Genomic DNA, 25,046 nt, shown 5'->3' with positions numbered 1-25,046 from the left:
GAATTTTGTACAAGTAATGAAATGCGTGAACTTCAATCAAACAGTTGAATATCGCGTTGGCTGATGTGTGGAAACGAGCATTCGTCGTTCTTCGGTGGCGACTGTCCGTTGACTATAATAGCGACGATAGACAGGCCAGCAGCACGCTGTTTTTCAGCGTGATTGAGTTTATCCACAGGAAAAAGTAGTTGCTGATTCAAAAAAAGGAAGGTTCATGGTTGTTTAATTTTTTTCAAAATTCATGGAAATTATTCTCTCATTTTCAATTTTGGCTTCTTTAGATTTACCGCATAAGTTTATAATTACCTAATAACAATTCAATCGCAATGATTTTAAAGCTATACCGACATGAATTTGTGCTGTGAAATATCGCATACTTTTCAATCGAGATGGATTTCGACCCTGGACTTCGACTTATTTCATGAGCAGTCCGCCAATACAAGTTCAGTTGATCGAGACAAATTATATATGCTCTATGATTAGCTCCGGTACACATAGAAAAACAAATGCTAGGTCAACATTGTGTTTACATTGTAAATCACGGCATCATTCTAAACTGTACGTGCATTACCCGCATCACATTCCCTCTGTGTCCGCATAGAATTTACAAAACAATAAGCTCACGTTTCCAAACCGGGCAGAGCAAACACCGGCGCGATTTTCTCGTTATAAAATTTCGAACTATCAGCATATTTCTAATTTCTACTGAGAGGAATGTTGCTCGCCCAACTGTCGAAACAAAAAGACGTCGCAACCATTTTCACAAAAAAAGATAGAAAACTTGTGGTGACGTACACAGGAACGTAATCTTTATTGCATGCTTTACGTGTAAACTGTAACGTAGCGGTAACAATTTTGGTTGCCGGACTTCACTGGGCATTTGCAGACGTTAAAAAATCATCTGACATTTCATCAGTCGCAATTAGTTTGGAGCGGGATCGATTTTGAATGTCGGCCTTCATAAGATGCAGACAAACATGTAAACTGTTATCAGAAAAAGAGGTAATTTTTGGATTTTCGGAGAAGCCTAGTTTGATTGGGGCGGGGTCACTTTTGAATGTCAGACTATACTTTTCATTGAGTCCACATCATTTGTTAGCGGACACAAATGTACGTTTTGGTTTTCGGCGGCGATTAATTTTGAATGCTGGACTTTATTTAGCAAACACGTAAAGACAAAGACCTACTATTTGGGTTTTCGGCCGTTATTTGTTTTGTACGGGAACAATTTTATTAAATACGTGTCTTAGGAAAACGAGGTAAAAATTACGTAAATTACAATGAGCAGCCTCTCTGTTGTGCGCAAGATGTATCACCAGTTTTTGTTCGAAGCTCAGTTTAGTGTTGAATGAGTAAGCGTTCTGCGTTACATTCCTCGCTTGCGACCATTTCCAGTTTACACCTTTTCAACGCATCGGAAACTGGGGTTTTAAGTTAAGCCTGACTGTAACTCTGACAATTTTAACTGTTCTCTCATTCCCGGCCATATGCTTGATATTTCGCTTTTGTGGACCATGCTTTTGCAATCGACGGCTACCTTCAGCATGTTCAGTAGCCACGACATACTTCCTGCCGGCAGCTGGGAAGAAGACTGACGCATGCGCACTCCTCCGGACGGAATTAGCGTAATCTACTTACGCTCTTGAGATAGCCTTGACTAATCTGGAAACCGTTAAGACACAAGAAAAACACGGCACGCGAACTGGCCTACAATGTTCATTTTTGTTAAAATCTAACTCATTTCCGAGTATGTTATGGTTTCAAACTTATCGTCCACTCAAAGGCCATATTAGACAGATTCAAAATTTACCATAAAACAAAAAATGACCAAAATCACTCAAGGAAGGTGGGTCTACCCCTTAAATTTCACTTGTCTAATGTAACATGGGACAGTACAAACATTGGCTGTGTTGAGTTGGACATTAATGTAGTATGCGCCTTGAAAGTGAAAGACTTATACTTTTGCTCCAACTTTCATCTATGAAACTTTCAGCCGTTCTCTTACCGAATCGAGTATACAAATCAGGGGTCACCGTGCAAATTTTGGTACAAAAGAAACGAATTGTCTAAGATTTGCCGATATTTGAAATTCAAAATGGCCGCTATCCATATGTTAATTCTATGAGGAAAAATGAAATTTTCAATTTTGAAAAACCACGATGACGTTGAAAATCTTTCTGACACTAAGAACTTCAAAATGAGCCCCTCATTCGGTAGACCAGAAAATCACTGAATATATTTGACTCCGAACATATTTTCCCGGGGCGCATCCTATCTTACAAGCAATTGAATATGACTGTGGGAATAGAACAGGAAACTGTACAGTGAAATGAACAGATGTACAACACATGAACGCTACAGGAGCTTTTAACATCCAGTTCCATGCAATCAAAATTCAAATTCCGGTAGCTGCGAATCAAGTCCAAAGAAAAATGTTCGTTGCATGATTCAAAGCCAACAATTCATTACAATACACAGTTCAAAATGTCTGATCGATTTAGGGACCGGGGTGGCGGCTTTTTGGTTGAAGTCTTCCGACTATGATCATTGAATGTCTCTGAGATTACAAATGCCACGAATGATGCCGGTGTGTTGTTCATGCGGAAAAAAAACAAACCGATAAAGCCAATGATATTTCAAGTTCATCGATCACGGCGATTGGAGTGCCTCCAGGAAATGCAATGCTGATAGAGGATGTGCTTGACTTTGTTACTGCACACTCATCTCCACAATAATGACCTCCGGATGTTTCAAAATCGGAACAGCGCATGAGATATTAGGGCGAATTTACCAAAATGAACAACAAGAAAAAAACCTCATTTAGGATGGATCACTTTTGTCTCAGCGATTTACAACGGACAGCGGCAGAAATTACGGATGAGGTGTGATTAATTGTCGGTCGTCACTGGGCAGCTTTTTGGCGATTATCATAGATACAACGTTTGACACGCAATGGTATTAACAGTAAACTCTTTCGATCTCAACACAACCTGATCCCCTGTCCGGCTAGAGCAAGTCAAATTCGATTTCTTGTTAAGAATTTGATTCTGCAGTGTAGGCGATCTTTAAAGGCTAAGTTCCTCGGGTAATGAAGCGACATCAGCTTGTTGCAACGCAGCGTTTCCCTAACCACGTTCATACTTAATCAACAAGATTATGGCATTGTTGAGCTTAAACACGTGCTGCTTTTTAACTGGGAGTCTGAAACAAGAACGTGATTTGTGTCTTGTACGCTGCAGTTATTATGTCATGTGTGAAAAATTACCCATAAACGCTCCGTCGTAATGATTGTATACTGTGGAATAATATAAGGAGATTTTTAAGGCACAATGTTTTTTGTTGCAATCTGCAGCTGAAACATTGCTGCTCGCGAAACAGCTCATTGAGACATGCAAAATACTTACGTGTTTGCGCACAAGATCAACGTAATTACTTTGATGCTTGGCTAGTCAGGGTTAAACATCGCTTTAACGAGCAGCGATTTGTTCGGTTCTGTTGACACAAAAAACGCAGGTAAAATCTTAAAACTGTTAAAAAGACTTAATCCAAACCCGCGGCACGCGACTCGAAATAAATTATAGGTATTGTGTCGCACCAGTCCACTACTGACGTAAAATTGTTCAGTTGAAATATGCAAGCGCTTACTAAACAAACCCCTTGATTGAAGCGTGCAAAGAATGAGGCATATACATACCTAAATATATCATACCTATAGTTATATCTGTATAGGATATGCAGATTACACAGAATTTTCATAAGTTTTTGGTGAGGTTACATGAATTCTCTGTGAACATAAAAACTGGTCTGCCTCTTTACATGGAGAAGTGGCTAACGCATGGATTAATTTTAAATAATGTCTTTGGTTGAACCTGAATACATGACCGCAGCTTGCACAACATCATAGAACGGAGAGAGAGAGAGAGAGAGAGAGAGAGAGAGAGAGAGAGAGAGAGAGAGAGAGAGAGAGAGAGAGAGAGAGAGAGAGAGAGAGAGAGAGAGAGAGAGAGAGAGAGAGAGAGAGAGAGAGAGAGAGAGAGAGAGAAGAGGAGAGAGAGACAGAGAGACAGACAGACAGACAGACAGACAGACAGACAGACAGACAGACAGACAGACAGACAGACAGACAGAAAAAGAGACAGACAGAGAGAGATAGAGACAGACAGACAGACAGACAGACAGACAGACAGACAGACAGACAGACAGACAGAGACAGAGAGACAGAGAGAGACAGAGAGAGGGAGGGGCACGGACACAGTGAAAATTATCAGCTTTCAAAATAGTCTATTGATATATAAGTCTCTCAAATTTGTTTTTCTGGAATAAGAAACGGCTGTAACTTGCTTACACACGTAAAGCGATTGTGAAATCATGCTTTCTGAGCTGTCAGTCGGGCTGAGCAATGATACAATCTGACGAATTGCGCTGTGCAATTGCTTCCGATTGGTTAATTACATCATTGTCACATGTCTCTGATGACAGGCCATCCGCCGAACTGTACGTACGGTTTACTTCTAATTTTGGCAAAAAAAGGAAGACTCAACTCGATTTCGTTCTTGGCTTTCCGGCTCAGCCCAATCCCTCTCAATCAGTCTTGTGGGATTGAACGTTTCCAGGTGAATGAACTTGCCTACGAATGACGAACCTCTGAAAGAATTAATGATTCTTTCAGTCATATCACAGATTATACATTTGCCCGACTAGTGAACGTCCTCGCCGAAACTCCTCCAGTTGTTTGCCGAAGACAGCCGTTAAGATAGGTCGATAAACACACAGAGAGGACGTGCTGGGAATTTTTGAAAAGGAAATTCCAAGACTCGGTGATTCAATAGACCAAAACTGCGCATAATGATTCGAAAGTTGTCGTACAAAATTAAGTTCGAAAATAGGAAGAAAACACAAAACCTGAAATTCGCCAAATTCAAAGCACGGACGCCATTATTCCATCTCATTCCGGGCAAGTTATAAGCAAGAACGTCTTTGCTAATTCACGTGTAACCGTTATAAATGGGAATGTGTTCGAAATAAAAGAGATTATTTTCTGAGTAATGTAGGCGTGAGTTCGCTTCCAGCGTTATCCTGGCCACCCTCTAACATTTGAGCGAAATTCTGAACTCTTTGTATTAATTTTGTAGTTATTTGTCTGCTTGAGTCAGCAAGAAACAAATACAAGGTTATTTACAAACAATTTCAAAGTCATAGTCAGCTCTAGTGGTATCATTTATACATATATCTTGTAAAGTTTATCTCCAGGTACTGGTCAACAAAATCTGACAGCGTGTATCACTCGTCTTCTTGAAGTTGCATGGAAAACAGTTCATACATACATACATACATACATACATACATACATACATACATACATACATACATACATACATACATACATACATACATACATACATACATACATACATACATACATATATACATACATGCATGCATGCATGCATGCATGCATGCATGCATGCATACAGACAGACAGACAGACAGACAGACAGACAGACAGACAGCAGGTATGTCTGTCTGTCTGACTGTTTGTCTGTCCGTCTGTCTGTATTACTGTCTGTCTGTCTGTCTGTCTGTCTGTCTGTCTGTCTGTCTGTATGTATGTATGTATGTATGTATGTATGTATGTATGTATGTATGTATGTATGTATGTATGTATGTATGTATGTATGTATGTATGTACGGCTTTATACGAAAATTTAAGTTAATTGACCACACATAAAATTACATATATCTAACATTTAGATATTGTCAATATCTAACAGTGTAGAATGCACATAAAACATACTCACAAACATGAATCAATGCAATTGAACAAGAACACCAGAATTAACCAGACTAACTGCATGAAGTAAGTATAGAGTGCCTGTTAATCTCCAAAAGGATTTCCATGTAGTCATTAACTTGAATACATGTGATGTCCGTAAAGTGTATCGTTATAAATGGGACCCGCAGAGCGCCATTGGAAATTGCTGCCACCTTTGCAGGGCTTGCCACAGTGACTTTCAGTCGGCAGCTTTAGGAAGCGGTAGAGTGCTGAGTTTGAAAGAATCTTGCTGGGGACGACAGTATCTTTAGACATCTTTAACTGTGATCATTCCGAGTTACTTTTGTACAGTGTTTCCACCTAACTCGGGGGTATTGACCAAGGAGAACCCTATTACTACCCCAGATATCATGCATGATGAGATCAGATAAATAGCGACACAGCTGTAACAATGATAGTAAAATCAGCAGGAGATTTGCATCCACTTCGTTAGCTCCAGCCCCCAGCGTATGTCTCTATAAATAAATTCTTTGTATAGACAGTCTTGTGGTTGTGTTTATGAACCACCTCTAATTATACGACCTTGTAAATGCATACAACGTAGTTCCTATCAGTGTATTTGTGGTTATGACTGTAGTAATGACTGTAATTTACTCAAACATTGACATATGCTCAGGTCAAGGTGTTCTACTTGTATACGGAAATGTCTTACTCTTCGCCGTAACGAGAAACAGTCCTGCCCAGCTGAGACAAGAAACCACAAACATTTGAGCTTCGAAAAAAACCAGACCTCTAGTCTGTACGACTTGTCTGTCCAATTTCGTATTAGATTAAATTAATAAACATTCAAGTTATCACACCTTTGTTATAAAACTGTATAGTAGGAGATTTCTTGATAAAAACTACGCGGAGAACAAAACATTAAAATTTAATTGCCGATTTTTACTTTTTGTCGAAGATTGAAAGAAACTGTTACATACTGCAGATGTTCCATCACACTGCTTATCGAGCTTTCTCTTTCCTATTATAATTTAATTTCACAAAGGCAACTCTCTGACAGACAAAATGCTATCGATTTGTTATTGTTATGAGAATGGGTCATATGCCTGCATTTCCATCTTTGAGAGCGTTAATCAACCTACAGAGGAGAATTTTTAACTTGACCATCATCATTTTTAGCAATGAAAGTGTACTTTCTTTCAGGAATTCAGTCAGCTGTTTCCAACAAAGTGGCGAAACACCATCATTAAACGGACGTGAACTGTACAGTTCGAGAATATGCCCTGTTTTTTACGTTTGAAACGATAAACTTGACAGTTGTAGCTTGAACCTTAAACTACAATTTGTTTTTTATCAGGTCATACAAAATCTACTGATCACTTTCAGCATGTGTTTTCAAATGGATCGTAAAGACAAAAATGAAAGAAAAAACATGATTTACATCTACGACTACACAAAACTCTCAGATATTCGGTGTTAAATGAAAAGCCTAATCTTATGGATTGTATTTGATGCTAGTATGCCTGAGTTTGTTATTTTGCATGCGTTACGTTTTGTTCTCTTGTTCGTAGATTAGTTTTGTAGCCGCTCCTTCTGACGTGTACCTTGTATTTGCATATCCAGTTTAATGCCAGGCTTTGTCTGTTAGATGCCACTTTAAGTTTAAATACATAAATAAATAAAAAGAGGAAAAGTTATCAACAAGGTTCTTTATTCTTTTCAAGACAAGAATAGTTGCCGTGATAGAACTAATTTATTCAGCTGATAAATAAAAGATTACATTTATTCCTCACTGGGTTTAAAAGAACAGATGTTTTTAGACTTTGGCAATATTTCCAGTGGTTTTACGTTTCTGTTTAATCTTTAGAAAACTGAGATGAAATAATCCGATTCGATTTGTTGTTTTGACCATGGTCCCAGCCCACACTATGACGTACATGCGTACTGAATCTTTTAAGGGACTAGCCTGCGGCAAATGATCGAACAGTCGCTGAAGAGAAGGTGACCATATGCTGTCCGTCACTGGAAGGTGTGCTGAGAGACCCCGGTTGAAAAAAACTCAATATGATCAATACTCTGCGGTATCGACTTTGGTCGACTGGGTATAGACGTGAAGGGAAACCATACCTTGTTCGATGCAGCGCACTTGCATTTGGCCAGAATCGATTTCAATTTTCTCTTTGTCATTGCCGCTAAGGAGCCTTACTATTGTATATGCGAACTCATGAGAATTATTTGATATCGATTGGCAACGGTAACCCCGTCGAGTAGAAATCAATTGATCTTTTTTCGTCTTTTAAAATTACTGATTGAGCGTAGTTTTGTTTGTCAAATTCCTATGTCGACTACATTCCCATATTTATCCAAAATTATGATGAATAAACAGTAAAATATAATGAGAATATATTTTAAGTTAGAAACGTGAAGTCTATGTACCTTTAACACCCACTCCAATATTTCATACACGCTCCACATATCGGATTTCATCATGCGTGAGTGAGTTTCATTTGTAACTCAGACAATTTGATGTCATTAGCTTCTTGAACCCTGACCTCTCGTGTGACTTGTGACGCAATATGCACATATTTGCCGCCATTAGGGCCAAATTGGTAAATACGTTGTTTCCGCATGATTGAGCACTTGATGCGTTAAATGTCGCGAAAAAGGCATTTACTTTCCATGTCGCTTTATATAAATTACTTTATATATTTCAAGTATTTGGCAAGCTTTGCCGTCCGCTTTTGTGTCCCGGACAATATCATCAATTGCATCATTACCTATTTCAGCAAACGTGCGCATGCGCTTTATGTGTTGGCTTCGCTGTTTGGTCCTATCATTGGGCCCTGCACAGTGAATAATTCCATCATTGAAGCTACTTCAGTAAAAAAGATACGTGCAAGCATTCTCTTGGAAAGCGAGCAATTTTTCTTATATCGATTGACTTGGACAGGGTGAGCGCTAGAGCAAGCTTTTATCATCAGCCGATTTTTAAACTCAGACGGCAACTTCAGGAAAGTCCAGCGCGCGGGTAGGGGATGTAAGTCGATTGTTTGCTAAGGGAGTCACTATTAGACGAGAGGGCAGCGGGAGGGGAGGGAATATCCTCGCGGTGCGAAAAGACATCCAGTAGCTGGGAGGGACTTTTTTCTCCTAATCGTAGCGGGATACCATTTGCAAGCAGCTTTCACTTTTGCCTCCAATTTCAATGTTATTCAAAATACCCTAGGCATGGTTATATTTGCGTATAAAAATACATGTGTTTACCATATCTCGACATCGCCTGGCTGACTACCCTCTTGAGGATACCGTAATATCAAAATGACACGTGTCCACATTCTATCTTTGCCCTCGTCAACTTGCTCTGACCCATGGACCCCCTATGCCCCCAAGTAGACATCATCTGCATAACGCTGACGACATCAACGGAGACGTACTTGTTAACGCGCGCATGTCGTCCCAGTATGATGCCCTAATAACATATAACGACTTGTCATGATACTGTAGACACAGAGGACTGCAGTTTGTTGAGTGCCTTGGGAGAGAACGGGCCGTTATGCAGCTTATACTTCATCAGGAGGAAAATTATTGTTATACTGTACATTAAATGATTGATTTCAAATATATCTGGTCCTTTCCCCTTTCCATGATGTTCGGGTCAATAAACTCACTCGCTGGAAAGGTATGATAGATTCGATTTATTGAAATGCACAAAGACATCTTTAAAATATACCTGGACATTCATTTGTATATATTATAGGGCTAAAGATTATACGACTCTGTATATGCTGTTGACTTGTGTGCATGCAAACGAAATTGTATTTCTTGTACGGAGTTAATGGCGTTATGTATGCTCTGGTTTGTTAATGTAATAGCGACCTGAGACAACGATAGCTTTTTCCAAAATAAGTATCACTCATGAGTTTGAATAAACGATATCAGCCTAGCCACAGTTTCCGTCAAAATCGGTTTCAAGAGTTTTAGGAGAGACACACGATATGCAGAGATCTCGCGAGACCGCACGTTGTTAATACATAGTTGGGCGGCCTTTCCACGGTCACTGTTTGGTAAAATGCTGAGCAAAAGTTGTCTCGAGAGCCTTTTAAATCGTGGTGTATTTAAACTGTTTGTACTGGCTAAGTCTTCACAAGGTGTTTTCCTCAGTGACCCGTAACATTCTCGTCCGACATGTTTTGGTCACGTGATTTTGACTAGAATGTGGAGGGAAATCCCTAGGTAACTATGTGGTTTTTTTATGTCAGCCACCGCATAATTTATTCCCGGTTCACAACAGTTTAAAAATTGCTGACGATTTCACTCTAAATCCCCCTACCAATATCATACATAAAAACAGACACGATGTCCTGTGTTTTATTTTTACGAGCTGGTGACATATCTTTGCGTGATGTTTATCCAGCCTGAGCAAGAGAATTTCCCGCGCACTTCCGTGACTTGGCACTCGGGTTCAAATGGAGACAGAATATGATTCCTTCTCTCATACGACTACGATGCCATTTGCAGCCATGTGCCTCCGACAGTCAATTATACAAACCTGCAGGAATTCGCGGGATTTGCAAGGCTGGGAAATTTTAATTCCATAGCCGTCACCAAAACGTGTTGGTAGAATCGCAATAGTGTGTTTTTTTACATATATTACAAATGTGTAGACATTGCGTATTAACTTTTCAAATACAGATTGTGGAAAGACAAATTTGCAATCAAAGCCTAGAAATGAATGATTGAGTATTAGATTAACGAACGTTAACTGATAAATATAGCCACCCACGCATAATCTGCCTTGATGATCTCCTGATTGTAATTTGATTTTCACGGAGATGATTTAGAACGCGGGTTGACACATGTGATAATAAAATACGGGAACAATTGCGATAATAAAATACGGGAACAATTGCTTATGGAGGCAAATTTAAGGTATATGTAAAAAGTAGGGACTGAAAGCGGCGTGGTAATAGAAATCCACTTTTTGGAGCAAAAACGACAATTAGTTTTTGTCAGACAAGGCCCTTGCAGACGTATAAGGGTGTCTACTGACTCCCGGAACACAGTGGCACAACAGTCAATAGATATTCATTTTAAAAACCCAAGTCACGCGCCTTGCTTTGATTATAACGCCGGAATACGCCTAAAACTCTCGAGGTCATTTCAGAAAGCTACGCTGTTTTATTTCAGAGGCCTAAAAATTGCCTTTCTCGCCAGGAAGCCAATTTTCCGACATATACGTGCCCGGGCGAAAGGAACGAAATGCAATCTCGGTGAAAATGTGATGAGACCCACAAAAGTAGAGTTTCGTTTGGGCGGGAAACTATTAAACGGCAGACGAAAATGATACCGCGTTCTCGGTGTCACGAGTTCGTGTAAACAGAGCAATCCATATCGCACACGTCCATGCCGTTACCTACAGATAACGCAGTAACGGCACCGTAATCAAATTTGGTCAACGCTGATGACTCTAGATGGCGTATAATTCAATTTATCTCTGCAAGAAATGGTGTTATTGAGATACGTCAGCACGTCCAATGTATATTATTCACACTAATAGTGCTTCGAAATATTTCGCTGTCAGACGAACGCTAGAAACTGATGATGGATGGGCCTTGATGTGTACACCAGAATAACAACACAGTCGGGGACGCGGAAGCATCGTATATGATTCTCTATCTCCATTTTACCATGCAGGTCGGAACTACATGACTTTGCGTCAGGCCGGCACATTAGTTAAGCCAATGACCTAAAATCGATTCTCATCAAAACAATTATCATAGTCAATCAATTCGTAAATAGCCGAGCACAGTTGATTTTTTCTCTGTTTCGCTCCCCGCTGAGCTCAGTTAAGCGAACGAAATTACTCAGTCTGTCCCTACAGAGGGACTGTTGTCTATCCCATTTTAGCTTTGCGACCATGGGTCCGATGAAGTCACCGGGCAGTAGCAGTGTAATTAGTCGGACAATGATGATGATGATGATGATGATGATGATGATGATGATGATGATGATGATGATGATGAGAACGACAACGAAAACTACTGCACGTAATGTGTCATCAATATAATTACGAATAGGTTTAAAATCTCGCAACAACACGTGTCGCCTATAACAATTCTTAAGGTCGTCAGACAGAATATATTATAAGAGTTATTTAAATATCTAACCATAACCATAATGATGACAATCGTAAAATTCTGTTATACACAGACTAACAACAAGAACAACTACTGGTGTGAAACTGTATATTTAGATCCAGTGAAGACGAATGCTGAAATTTGATGACTTTTTGCCCAGGCATTTGAAATTCAAATGTTGTTTTTACAAAACTCGTATTTATCGACATCTCAAAAAGGTATCTTGTCGGCCTCGCAACCAAGTCAAAGATTCGTTTGATCATCGCCGACTTCCGTAGATCGAGACGAAATCTCTTCATCGCTCTGTATCGCTGTTCATTGCAGCGATGGCGGGGGATGAGATCGTGCAACGAATTCTATCGACGACACAATTTGCATTCAGTGTGCGTTATACCAGTACAGGGAGAAAAAATCTGCCGACTCGTCATGGGTCAGTTCGCGCTGCGAAAATCCCAGCCAAGACAGGGCGTCACATAAATCAAAATACGGTTATTATTCGATGAATAAGTGATTCTACCTCGTGCACATTATCGTTTAGTCGGATTTTCAGGCATATCTTAAACTATAAATTAGCCTGCTTGTCAGAATTCAGAGATTGAGAGCTGGTCTTGTTTTACTAGTTTTATGCACGCCGCGTTAAAAACGTTTTCCTGAGAGGATAACAGGAAAGGCTATCATTATGAATTTCGAATAAAAAGTACGCAAGGGGGAAAAACATACGGAATCAAGACATCTCCCTCACTTTTCCTCGTCGCACTCTCAGTGATATTTCGAAAGAGCATTTGGGGAATTTGCGATTGCTTATATTTCTTTCGCCGGAATTTTAGTCTCCTCTCTAGACAATATATGTAGCAATAAATCGCCCAAATATCACAAATACATACTTGAAGTCAATACTCAATCATAAATAAGTACTGTCCAGATTGTCTCTCAGATATGCGCGATGGAGATTTTTTCCATCCGTGTTAGCTCATGATAAACCATCTTTTATTTGCCGTGGTCGCCGTGAATCTTCTCCCTTTTGCGGCTGAGTTCGCCGAACACCTCAGGTTTTAGACCGAACTAGTCACTATTAAAGGTGAACAACATTCAAATACTGGTAGAAAACTGAGCCCCTTTTAGCGTATGTAGAAGAGCGAGCGCAATCAACGAACTGCGCATGATCAACGCCATGCATATCAGTGAAAGTGGCGAATCGTCGATATAATGTTAAGACCCGTACCTCTTAGATGTGACCGGTATGTGTTGCTTATTTTAGGAACAGCGTTACACACGAGAGGAATTGGAGTGCATCAGCAAGAGTGAAAATTGTCTAGAGAGCCAACTTTAGTGATGTCAAAGTGACAATATTGAATTTGGGCAGTCTGACCCGAAATACACTCTGATGATCCTAATAGTGTAATCCCCTGGACCGACAGGGTCCTGGTAATAATCGCCAGTCCCTCAAAACTCCCGTTTGTGAACCGTGTATTCAGTCTTTGTGACTACTCTAGGGAAATCTCTAACGCACGCTTGTATGATTGCTTGAGAAGAAACCACTCTTTTACGCCCCGTCGGTTTCAGACATCGATGACACTGACAACGTCGCGATTGTAGATCTCCTTCCGTAACGAAAGGCTGGGACGTATCTCGGAGGTTACGTGTCAACTAGCAGACAAATAGAACCAGCAGAAAAGCCCAGCTGTAACTCGAGCGAAGACGCTACCTTGTCGCCTTCAGTTCATGGCTGCATTCGATCAAATTTCCAAGTTTCCGAGAAGCAGATTAAACTGGATATTATTATTCAGTGCACGCACTAGATCTCATGTGACATCAATTTTTAAACATTTAAACATCAGTAAACATAGTGATCTCCCAAACCTTCAAGCGAAGATAGAAATGTTTTAATATTCTATATCTTCCAATAGCGCATACTTTGCACGTCCTGTTCTGAGTTGGAAATGTTCTCTGTCCCTTGTGCTATATGAATCTGAGTTACACAAATATTTAGCACACCCTTCAACCCCACTGAGCAGAGTTTTGCTATCGATGGCATTTCTGTAGAGTAAGGGCAGATAACATATCCCCAAGCCTTATTTTTCCTTTCAGAGGACTACAGGTATCGGTTTCGGAGCAATTACCATAAATGCACTCCTTCTGGCCTGATATTTAGAAAGGGAAAAATTGGCAGACTCAATCCCATTTGAAAAGGTTGTCCAATCTCGTCAACGCTACGATAGAAGGAGATATATTTGCTCTGTGTCAACATTTTACGAAACACGTACGCTTTCCCGGTTCCCAGACCATAAAAGGCTGATGTAGATGCGAATATTAGCCTGTAAAACGGTACAATTCAAACAGGGAATCGTTCACAGATGAATGCATATTATCTGCTCGATTCGCCAATTAGGCCCATTGGGAAAGCTAATTGCCACTCGGTATTCAGACTGTTGAATACGTTACCTCGCGTTGATTTACACCCCTGCATCGGACGGTCAACATTATGAAAGAAAGACATCAATTCGACGAGGAGTTTCGCTCCGATATCGAGCCAATTTACGCGAAAGCTGGTTACACGGTGAATGTTTCACGCCTTGTTAGCAGAGAAAAGCAATGCATCGAAGTGCGCAGCGTTGTCGAGTAGCACGCGTCTACAACGAGAGGTGAGTCATTCAACAAATGTACGCACCCGCAAATCTTTTTATTTAGGGGACCCTAACTTAATGGTTTTCAAAACGCATTTTATGAGGTACTTGCCACCCTTGGGCCGGTATCAGACGTCGTACCCTCTAATCGCTTGTCAAATTTAATTTGAAAGCTTCCGTGGAGGGGCTTACAATTGACGTCATCGAATACAGTACACTAGTTCGTCAGATGACAGTTAAACAAAAACGAGGGAATTTATCCTAAAGTGGATCGCGTACTTTACGTCTCTTAATTTTCGGTTCGTTCGCTTCGCATTTGTAAATAAGTCCGTATACATATTATATAGTGAAACTGGTAATATATATATATATATATATATATATATATATATATATATATATATATATATATATATATATATATATATATATATATATATACACAAAATGTATACAATGTGCCCTCCGGTTATCACCATAATGGCTTTATGGCAACCTCTGAACTTGGGCACAGAGAGTACTGATATATATATATATATATATATATATATATATATATATATATATATATATATATATATATATATATATATATATATATATATATACACACATACATACATACATACGTACATACGTATATATATATATATATATATATATATATATATATATATATATATATATATATATATGACAAGTATTCGGGCATGCTGTATAATATATAATATACATGGTATACGTTACTGTTTTCAGCGGCGATATGTTCAATCTCATATAATGCAAATACAAATTTACCTTCTATGATCAGGAGTTGCAATTGACCCGCGTCGTGAGAACATTCTGTTTTTAACACAGCGACATCCGCTGATTTTCCCTGAAATCTGCTGATCACTATCAGTGACAATCTCGGGATGTATTGAAAGACTTGGAAAAAATGATTGAATACCCTATCTCTGCTATTTGTGATAATATTGAAAAGTGATGAGTCTTAATGATCAGCTTTCATCGCGCTCGGTAATATTTATCCATCTAATTCTCTTAATGTCCTATATTTTATAAGTACGGGACAAGATAATGGCTGAAGCTCTAGTAAGTCATACAGTTCCACGCTGTTCTTGAGCTGTGATTTTATGCTTTTTAATAGGCGCACTTACCTGAGCTGATTACCTTACTTGGAAGAAAGAGGTACTGGTTTACTGCGACGCAATACACGGTTGCCGATATCCCTGTATTGGCGGCAAAGTTTCTGTGCAGACGATTGAGCGAAGCTGACGACAATGCAAATAATTTCTGTTTGGTCCGACTTCAAGGCATCGAAACAAATCTGATTCAGTTATCGCTGTAGGTAGTCCCACAAACTGTGTCTGACAAGCTTCTTTCTGTCTACTGTGATGTAGATGCCTGAATATTGGTGTCTCGTCCACCCGAAGACTTCATGAGAGATTTAACACTGGTAGCTCTAACGCGTAGGCGCGAATAGATATTGTGAACTGCAACGAATATGGTGCATGCGCAGAAATGTTCGTGAAGTCTGCTCTTGGAGGGCGTTTCAGCGGAGCATATGCGCTAATAAATTAAAACTTACATAATTTACTGATCAGACCATTCAACTTGATTTCACAGAATGAAATGTGTGCCAGCATTTTAAAAGGGTATCTCGATATATTTATTCTGGAAATCTTTACAAGCACTCATATTGCTGAAAGTCTGCATTTGCAACAAAGTGAACTGAAAACCATCACAAAAAGTAAAACAATTATGGACATTGATTTTAAATAGACGACAAACAAGTTTTGGATTCTATGGCAGGTATGAACGACGGATGGAACAAGGAGACCACGTCTTTAGGGGAATTCACCAGCAAAGACGTAGGAATATATACAGAATATTATAGCATGCCCATATATCTTAAATATACAGGAGGTATAGGAATGCCGAATGCGCCGACATGGATATCAATGCAGAGTGTTGACCAAAATGTGCTTCTTTGAAAACGTGCAAGAAAAAAATATAAACCATCAGTAGTCTACCTAAATTTGAGAAATATCTTCATTTGTGCCAGATATATCAATGATCATGGATTTAAAACGATACTTGATTATGTCACAAATCATTTCTATATTTCTCAATATGTGTTTTGTTCCAATCGTTGCTGAAGTTCTTTTTATTACTATCTCTACGGCACACGCATTTGTTTCTTTCAAGCGTAATAAACTAGCTGTTATGATATTTGAACTGCTCACTCAAGCGTACCAAACCGAAAGAAAATATCAAATACCATGCTAGGATTTTCATCGCAACGAGGCATAGATTTATATATGAGAAATTGTCCTCTTTACAAATACAGAAGATGGCACCCTTTCACGAGTTCATTGCCGAGGCAAACGTGATTGGCGAGCTCATTCGTCATATTTGCTAATTCTATATTCTGCGCGTATAATCGCGATATGCAAATGTTCGTCCTTGAGGGCGTTCGGTTGCTCTCCAGTGAAGATAAGCACCACGTATTTCCTTCAAGCTGTCGCCACATTGTCTTCAATCAAGCCAATTAACAGATAATTGTTTACAATTCCGAGTCTGCATATGCCCAATCCACTCCCCGTATCAAGGTCAATTTCTCATCTTTCAATCCTCGATTGCTGATCGAAGATAACGGCATGCTGGCTAACTTAACGACAAACCGCAAATGTCAGTGGGTTGCTAATCTCACGATTTGCGTGCATTAGAAAGTGAAACAAATCAAAGACAAGCATTAAATTGAAACTCATGTCACAATAACACCACTGTGGGATAAAGTCTCGGATGCGGGCTAGAATTTTGGAGAAGATGTGGGCAATTTAAACTTGTGGAAGTATGTTTATTTTTGCAGTTGATCCACACCGAGTAGATCTATAAAAATCGTTACAATAAATCTTTTAAATCTTGTGAGAAACTGCTTTTAGTGGCCATGGCAACCGTCTTCGGGTGCAAACAAGTACTGCGATAATGGCCGACTGTATCACTCATATTTTTTTAAAACAAGACAGTCGTTAAACAAGACCCTTAGATAATTATTAGAACAAGTTGCAGTCCTTCTTGAAATTTGTTTTTATGGGTTTTTGTGGGTTTTTTTCCTGTATAAGCACAGGCGACCCAATAAGTTCTGAGTTTTTCACACTGTTTTCTCTATCATTTTCTCTTCTTTCTTCATGCTCTGAATGATCGGAATAAATAAAATAAATGGTTTATATAACCTAAGCTAGCCTCTGTGACTCTTTATTTATTTTACACTCCATTACAAGGACGTTTATCTCTCATACACACATGCTGTAATTAATTAGTCAACACAACTAATTATGCTAATCCGTGGACTTATCAGAGGTTGGTCAACATCGGAAAGATAGTGATGTTAATGAAAAAGGAGTTTTAGTAACCATTCCTATCTTTCGCGATGTTGACCAACCCGTAAAATCCCTGATAAGTCCACGGATTAGCATAATTAGTTGTGTTGACTAATTAATTACAGCATGTGTGTATGAGAGATATGTGTCCTTGTAATTGAGTGTAAAATCATAGACAGTGGAGGGTTCTTCCCCCCTCCACTGTCTATGGTAAAATAAATAAAGAGTCACAGAGGCTAGGTTAGGTTATATAAACCATTTATTTTATTTATTCCGATCACTCAGAGCATGAAGAAAGAAGAGAAAATGATAGAGAAAACAGTGTGAAAAACTCAGAACTTATTGGGTCGCCTGTGGTAAAAGAGGGCGCCTTGGCGCGTTTATCCCTTGGGCTGAAATTATGTTTTGCGAATATAAGAGGCGAAAAGAGGCATTTTGAAGATGTCCGTTGCCGTGTACAACAACGATCGGAACTTATGAGCGTCAAGTAACTAACAGAAACCCCTTCAGATTACGTTCTCGTCACTAGTGTCTTGCGAAAGATAATTTGAAGAACCAAGGAATGGTTATTTTTTTGAATGATCGACATTTTGTTGATGCAACTTTTCCGAAAATTCTAGATTGAATTTTAATTATTTTTACTCTTTCAAAGCCGTCCCATGTAACGACATACCAATTTGTGACCGATAGACGTACCTAACCACTATATACCTGACCTGCTATCTACCTGCTTACTTTTCCGCCATAACAAACAGCACATCTACGTGCAGCTGGCTATATCGTCGCTTACTCTTCGTTTACCCATACACTCTCAATAATCTGTTCTTCTAAAATTTGCCCTTAAGGTTGATGACTGCGCAAAAGTAACTAGATATTGTCATCTTCAGGGTACTGCGAGTAGACAAGAAAAATAATGAGAAAAAGCAGTGTCCCTGTCTTACTCTTTCAGATATATCTTACAGCTATATACGCCATACCCTTTAATTTTACACAGTCCACGCGGCTTCATGACAATTTCAGCCGTCAAAAATGCCAGGAACTGAGTAAGACTGCTATTTCCTGTGGCATTACTTTGCAGATGACTTTTAGATTGTATGACGGAAAACGTGTGTTGTTGACAACAAAATGAAGGTACACAGTGATACATGTACCAAAAGCGTCAAAAAAAATCTGCCGAGTTAGCATTTTCTTGGAGGGGTCCTTAGTACAGCAAGGAATCCTCTTGCCATTATATTTGAATATTTTTTTTCAAAATTACTTCTCATTTAAAGTCCTTCGTGAAATTAGAAAAACATGACACAATCACATGAATGCTTTGTTTTGCATTTGTACACATGATGCAAACCAAAAGAATTAGCTGATGCTGCACCAACCAATCGGTAATCTCCTCCACTTACACTCCAGATGTGCATTCCAACATCAGGCACAAGACCCATTGCATGATTTGTGGTTATCGAACCCTTTCGAATGGCGCAAAAAAACCACTATGGCTTTTGTTGGCTCCGACTGAACTCAGAATATACAACATCGAATGCGAACAAAAGCAAACAACAATTGCTTTCGCAAACAACGATTGCTTTTATGGTAGAGTGCATCTTGGGGACAGTTTTTTTGCAACGCTCACAACTTTACAACACCTCGATCTGCTGGTCGTGTTGACCTATTTTAAAGCGTGTAGTGTCAATGTTGTTGTTAACATATACAGACGTTTGATACGGCAGTAGCAGGTTCATAGAGTCTGTTCAAAGTTGACTTGTACACGATGTGAGTACGCAATAGTATCCATCTATAACCCTAAAGCTAATAATACAAGTTGCACAAATGTAATAAACGACGAAGGGTTTTGTATGGAAGTAGCCTTAACAAGATATTAGAAAATTTTATCAGAACAAAAGTTGTTTGGGGTAAAATTCAAGTAATGGCGAGACAACCTCGTCGCCTCATTTCCGTCGCTGTTCATCCAGGTAAGATTGGTAGTAACGTGATACTTTTTATTAATGGCGTACTCCCAAATCGGATTGTCCAACAAGACGAAATGAAGTTACAACATTACACAGCTTGCAGTCAGCAACATCTTTCAAATACACACCAGCCATCATCTACAGGTTTTAACTCACAGAATCAAATTTTCAACAAGTTTTGACTGGGAGATTCAAATCATCAATAGGTTTACACACACAGGATTCAAATCATCAAAAGTTTCAAATCACAGATTCAAATAATCAGCTCAGGTTTTAGCTCTCAAATTCAAATCATCTACAAGATTTAACTAACTTCCAGATCCAAGTCATCAGCAGGTTTTGACTCAGAGATTCAAATCATCCACACAGGTTTAACTCACAAATTCAAATCATCTGCGAGTTTTACTCAGTGATTCAAATTATCTACAAGATTTAACTCTCATATTCAAACCATCTAAGATTTTAACTGTAACACGATTTGAACTAATTTGGGATGATTGGATAGTGCAGTGAAGTTCTGTCGATTTAATCTGCAAATGTCAGATCATCTGCTTTCCTTTTTAAGTTATACGATTGTTTTTATGAGTGATTTGCAATATTGCAACATTCAACAATAGGGCATCTAACACTTTTGAGAAATTTTGAATGCTCCCAAATTACTTCCAATGGTGTTCCAGTGTCTTACTCTACAAGTTTATATCACTGCATGATCCAAACCATCTACAGATTTCAATCCTTATCGGGTTCGTATCTCAAGTGGGTGTTCCCTCGGGTTTCATTTTCATTTACCTCAGGGATTCCATCCAAGTCACCAACGGGTCCTAATTTCCCAAAGGTCTCTCTCCCGCAGGTTTTAACTCCGAGTCTCCAGCGAGTTTAATGACCCGGTGAGTTTCAACCGTAACTCACCCACTAAAGGTAGTATGCACTCAAAACTGAAAAGATATTAACTTTTAGCTAAAACTTCCCTGAAGGAAACTTTCAAGCATTCACTTTAAAAATCAAGAATATTCACGGTGCAAATTTGGCTCTATGGAAACAAATTACCTTAAATTGAAATTCATAATGACCGCCATCCTTTCTTTAACTCTATGGGAATACTTTCAATTGTCGATTTCAGAAAAATAAGAGGTGAATACTTTACTTACCCCGAGATCTTCAAAACAAACCCACATTAGCTGTAGACCACGAAAGTATTGTAAAAAAATATTTGAGAGTCCGAATATCTGTGCGCATTCTCCCTTCAATCCCACGCTCTCAACTTCCTGACAAACCTTAAGAATGCTGACTCCGTAAAAAGCGGTAGTCATTAGATTTTAATGAATGTGATTGGGGGATTTCGTGATGTCTGTGCAGCCCTAATTCATGTCAAAGTTTAGCTAAGGCAGTATGATAAGTAACTATGGAAGTAATTATGTAGGTATTTTTTGTTCTAATGTCCCCAGGTTTAAGGATATCCCTAATCTGGTCATCAATACAGAAAATCTCTTATGATATACAATTTCGTCGTGCTTGAGAAACGGCGTCGTGTGTTTTATTATCTTGCATATACCTGTCTGATCTTATACAACTGCCTCGTGCATAGTATTGGTCCCCACTAGATAGACCTTACTAGTTGACTTAAAGGGACAAAGTCGCTATCGTTTTCGATTATGTTTGTTTCATGTGAGAAGTTTTTCATGTTGAATGTGTTGAATGTTTTTCATGTTGAAACATCATGGAAAACTTGACTCATCAATCGTCAGAGCTCTACCCTCTCGTTTGCGTATACACACAACATAATTCCCGGTGTGAACCATAAATTATGTCATCGAAACATTTACAGTTATATCTACTAGCAGGGAAGGAGTAGAGATCTGACGACTAACAGGTTAGCGTGTTTCAGTGAGTAGAACAACATGGAACAGTTGGCCACATAAAAACAAAAATAGCTGCAATAATTTAAAAGGATAGCAGCTTTGTCCCTTAAAGGTATACAGTCACCTGTAATCTAAATATGCCCATATATGGTCAAAGGGGCGTTCCTTGATATTCAAAATGCCCATGTGAGGGCGCTGTTTTTTAAAAGCGGCCACCCGCTCAAAATCTGTGATTGGTTAGATTTTCTCTGTCCATGGTATCTGTGGCAAAATTGGAACAGGTGACAGTATACCTTTAAAGGTAGGTCAATGGCGGAGACACACACACTGAAGGAAACGTCTCGCCATCATCTGAACATCCCCTCTTGGTTACATACCTCCAAATCGATTACATTTCTGACATTTAATGATCACGCCGTTCCAAAATGTTAATCCTAGGCCTTTTTTATATATACCTTTCTTGTTTTGGTTAAAGTTACAGATATATATAAAACGTAATTACCTAAAAAGTTTCTCGGTCGCGTCAAATCTGCACATATCCCTAGAAGGCAAAACAGTCATGTTTATTTTAGGAACTTCAACGGTACTAATTACAACTGAGCGTATTTTACGTGGCCCCGAGTGAGTATCGACGACTGGCTTCTACATATTCAGGTTAATGAATTAGTTGAATGTCTGGCATCTGACAGGTGCACGAGTTAACCAAAATGTGATCGTCTTCGTGATGTGTTTTTTTTTCTTTTGGTTTTCACTAAAGCAACAGACAACTCTGTCAAATCGAAATGTGAAATCTAGTTGACTGTCAACAGATGTCTTGCTTTCTTAACTCGCCAGGGTTTTTTTATCAACTTTGAGTGAATCATTTTTTTAGTGTTTTTCGGTGGAGCATTATTGTGTAACAAACTTATATCTTAGGAAGTTTCCTCATCGGTTGCATTGGAAGGTCAAAAGCGCTAATCAGAGTAAACTGTGACTTTGTCTATCCATGATACAGTTTTCTGAGTTGAGTGTAAAAGGTGTATGGTGCACGTTTGCATGATTTCTGTTAAGAAATATTTTGCAGACATGATGTAACAGCCCTACATCTTGGCAACATTTTGTATCAGGACAAATATTTTCACAACTTACACATCTTTCCATTCGGTTATCTATCAGACATGTCTTCTTTCTGTCGTTTGTCCGCCTCTCTCTGTTGTTTAACGGAGGTTGCATCACGCACGACACCAAAATGGCGGAAAGTGTCAGAACAAAGTTAATAGTACACACAGTAAGGCAGTCATGAGATTTAATTGCCTTCAATCGTGGATCAGATGTAGAAACAAGATTTAATTTTACAGAGTATTAGTGAAATGATTTTGACATTCTCAATGGCACCAATTAACTCGAAAAATGAGTTCTTGTGGTAAAAAGGTACACTTCAGAATCTGAGTGGCGAAGAGAGGGCAGTGTGGGCACTTGGTAAATTATCACATGACGTGCTAACTCTTATAGACAGAGAGTGACGCAATGCTCTCGTACTTAAATGATTCTCTTGACGATATGGCAACTGCACACTTCCTTTTAATTTTACATCTTTAAGAGCTTACTTACTTCTAACGTTTCAAATTGGAATTTTTTCACATGGGACAATCTAAAGGCCGACCTTTGACCTCGTGTAAACTAAGTCCGCCATTAAGCCAGCTGACACATTACATTCTCAGTGTTTTGCTTGTTGCGGAATTCTGCTTCGGGAATGTGGCATTAGTGTGTCATTCCATTTCTTTTGGAAAGCCCGTTTCTGTCTTTCCCCAGCGGCTGTTAAAAATATGTGTACACAATTTTCAAAGCATGTGACCCTGACGTTCATTATAATTTTTCTGAAGTTCATGCAAAGGCCGGTCATTCAAGTGCCTACTGAATCCACCGTTAGTATGCCCCAGAGACAAATTATCTGGGATTAATATAATCTTACTTCCAATCACTGGAGTAATGGTCAAAGGTCGCCTCACTAGCAGTAACCCTCTCAAAGACGCAAATATCAAACTGTTCTCCTTCAAATTATGTATGACCCAAACTCAGCCAGTTAAAGTTCTTTCCAATCTACAATTTCTAACTCCAGAAATGCAATCTTTCAAAATTTTGCTACAAATCAAGTAAAGTTCTGAAGAGAACTGTAATATATTACATTTCTTACAATTTCAAATGGGAATTACACAACTGTAAACGATATAAGGTGGTTACAACAACCGACAGAAACCTTTGCATGTAAATTCAAAATTTTGCAGTCGAAATAATCAGACATACTTTTAAAAGGTGAACACACAATAATATAAACAACACATTAACCTAAACTTAATAAATAAATAATATCACGATAAATAAAGGATTTCACGGAACAAAATATGTGCATCGACTAGTGTTCGTCACGTGTTCTCAGATTCCTTCTCTTATTTCGCTCATGATAAAATCTTGTTGGCAAATGTGATTTCTTTGCAGTAAATATGGGGAAAGGTTGATAGATTGATTGACTGACTGATTGATGGTTGTTAGAAATCTCACACGTGTTGAGGTCGTGAAAAATGATGATGATAATGATGATGATGATGACAAAGTAACGATGCAGCAAGTGGAAGGGGAATTCGAAAGTCATCGACTCACTAACGATATTCTTTGCATTTGCCAATGACAGCGACGACCGGCACTGCATGTTTTCGCTTAAGCAAAGAAAGATGTAATAAGTGGCCTCTGGGCGAAACGCATCGGACATACGTGCCATCTGGCTTCCCCTGGATTAAAAATAAAAACATGCCACACTGATTTTTTTTTAATTTCCTGGTTTCCAAATTCTAATATTTTAAAGATCGCTAAAGCGTTAACACACTGCATACTGATTGGTTCAGGCCAACGAAAGGGCATGTAAAATGGAATTGTGGTGGCTCCCCGGTTTTTTTTTCTCTAACCAAACGGATGTACATCACTAATATGGAAAGGTGGCTATTCACAGAAGCCGTAATTTTCGATCACTTTCTCAGTAATAGTGTTCTATTTTTTCAACTGCGTTTCGTTGCGATAGGCTGGCAAAACTCGTATATCAAGTGCAATCCTACACTTCAGAAGTAGTGTCGTATGCTCAAAATCTCATCAGTGTAGCGAATATATTAACACACACTTTTTTCTGCAAGACAGGTGGAACTTCACAATGCCAATTTGAAAGCACTGCGCGACCAGTCAAGAAATCTCAAATATAACCGCATTGTAATATACTTGTCAGATGTATTTTGTTGAAAAAAGTGAACAAAAAAAATCAGAAATAGAGAATAGAAAGTCAAA

The 25,046-nt window shown here is 38.9% G+C and overlaps 1 protein-coding gene across 1 annotated transcript in view; it reads right to left on the bottom strand.

Moving 5' to 3' along the window:
- LOC139140357 (carboxypeptidase N subunit 2-like) overlaps positions 1–15,890 on the bottom strand; it is a 32,718-nt gene extending 16,828 nt beyond the window's left edge. Inside the window, exon 1 of the mRNA XM_070709559.1 lies at positions 15,692–15,890. The gene's annotated coding sequence lies outside the window, so the exon portion shown is untranslated. The remainder of the gene's footprint in view (positions 1–15,691) is intronic.
- Positions 15,891–25,046: the final 9,156 nt, after the last annotated feature.

Source organism: Ptychodera flava, chromosome 9, assembly GCF_041260155.1.
Source record: "Ptychodera flava strain L36383 chromosome 9, AS_Pfla_20210202, whole genome shotgun sequence".
In the NCBI taxonomy this organism is placed as follows: Eukaryota; Metazoa; Hemichordata; class Enteropneusta; family Ptychoderidae; genus Ptychodera; species Ptychodera flava.
Note: the sequence above shows the minus strand (reverse complement) of the source record. Positions and strands in the feature narration are given on the sequence as shown.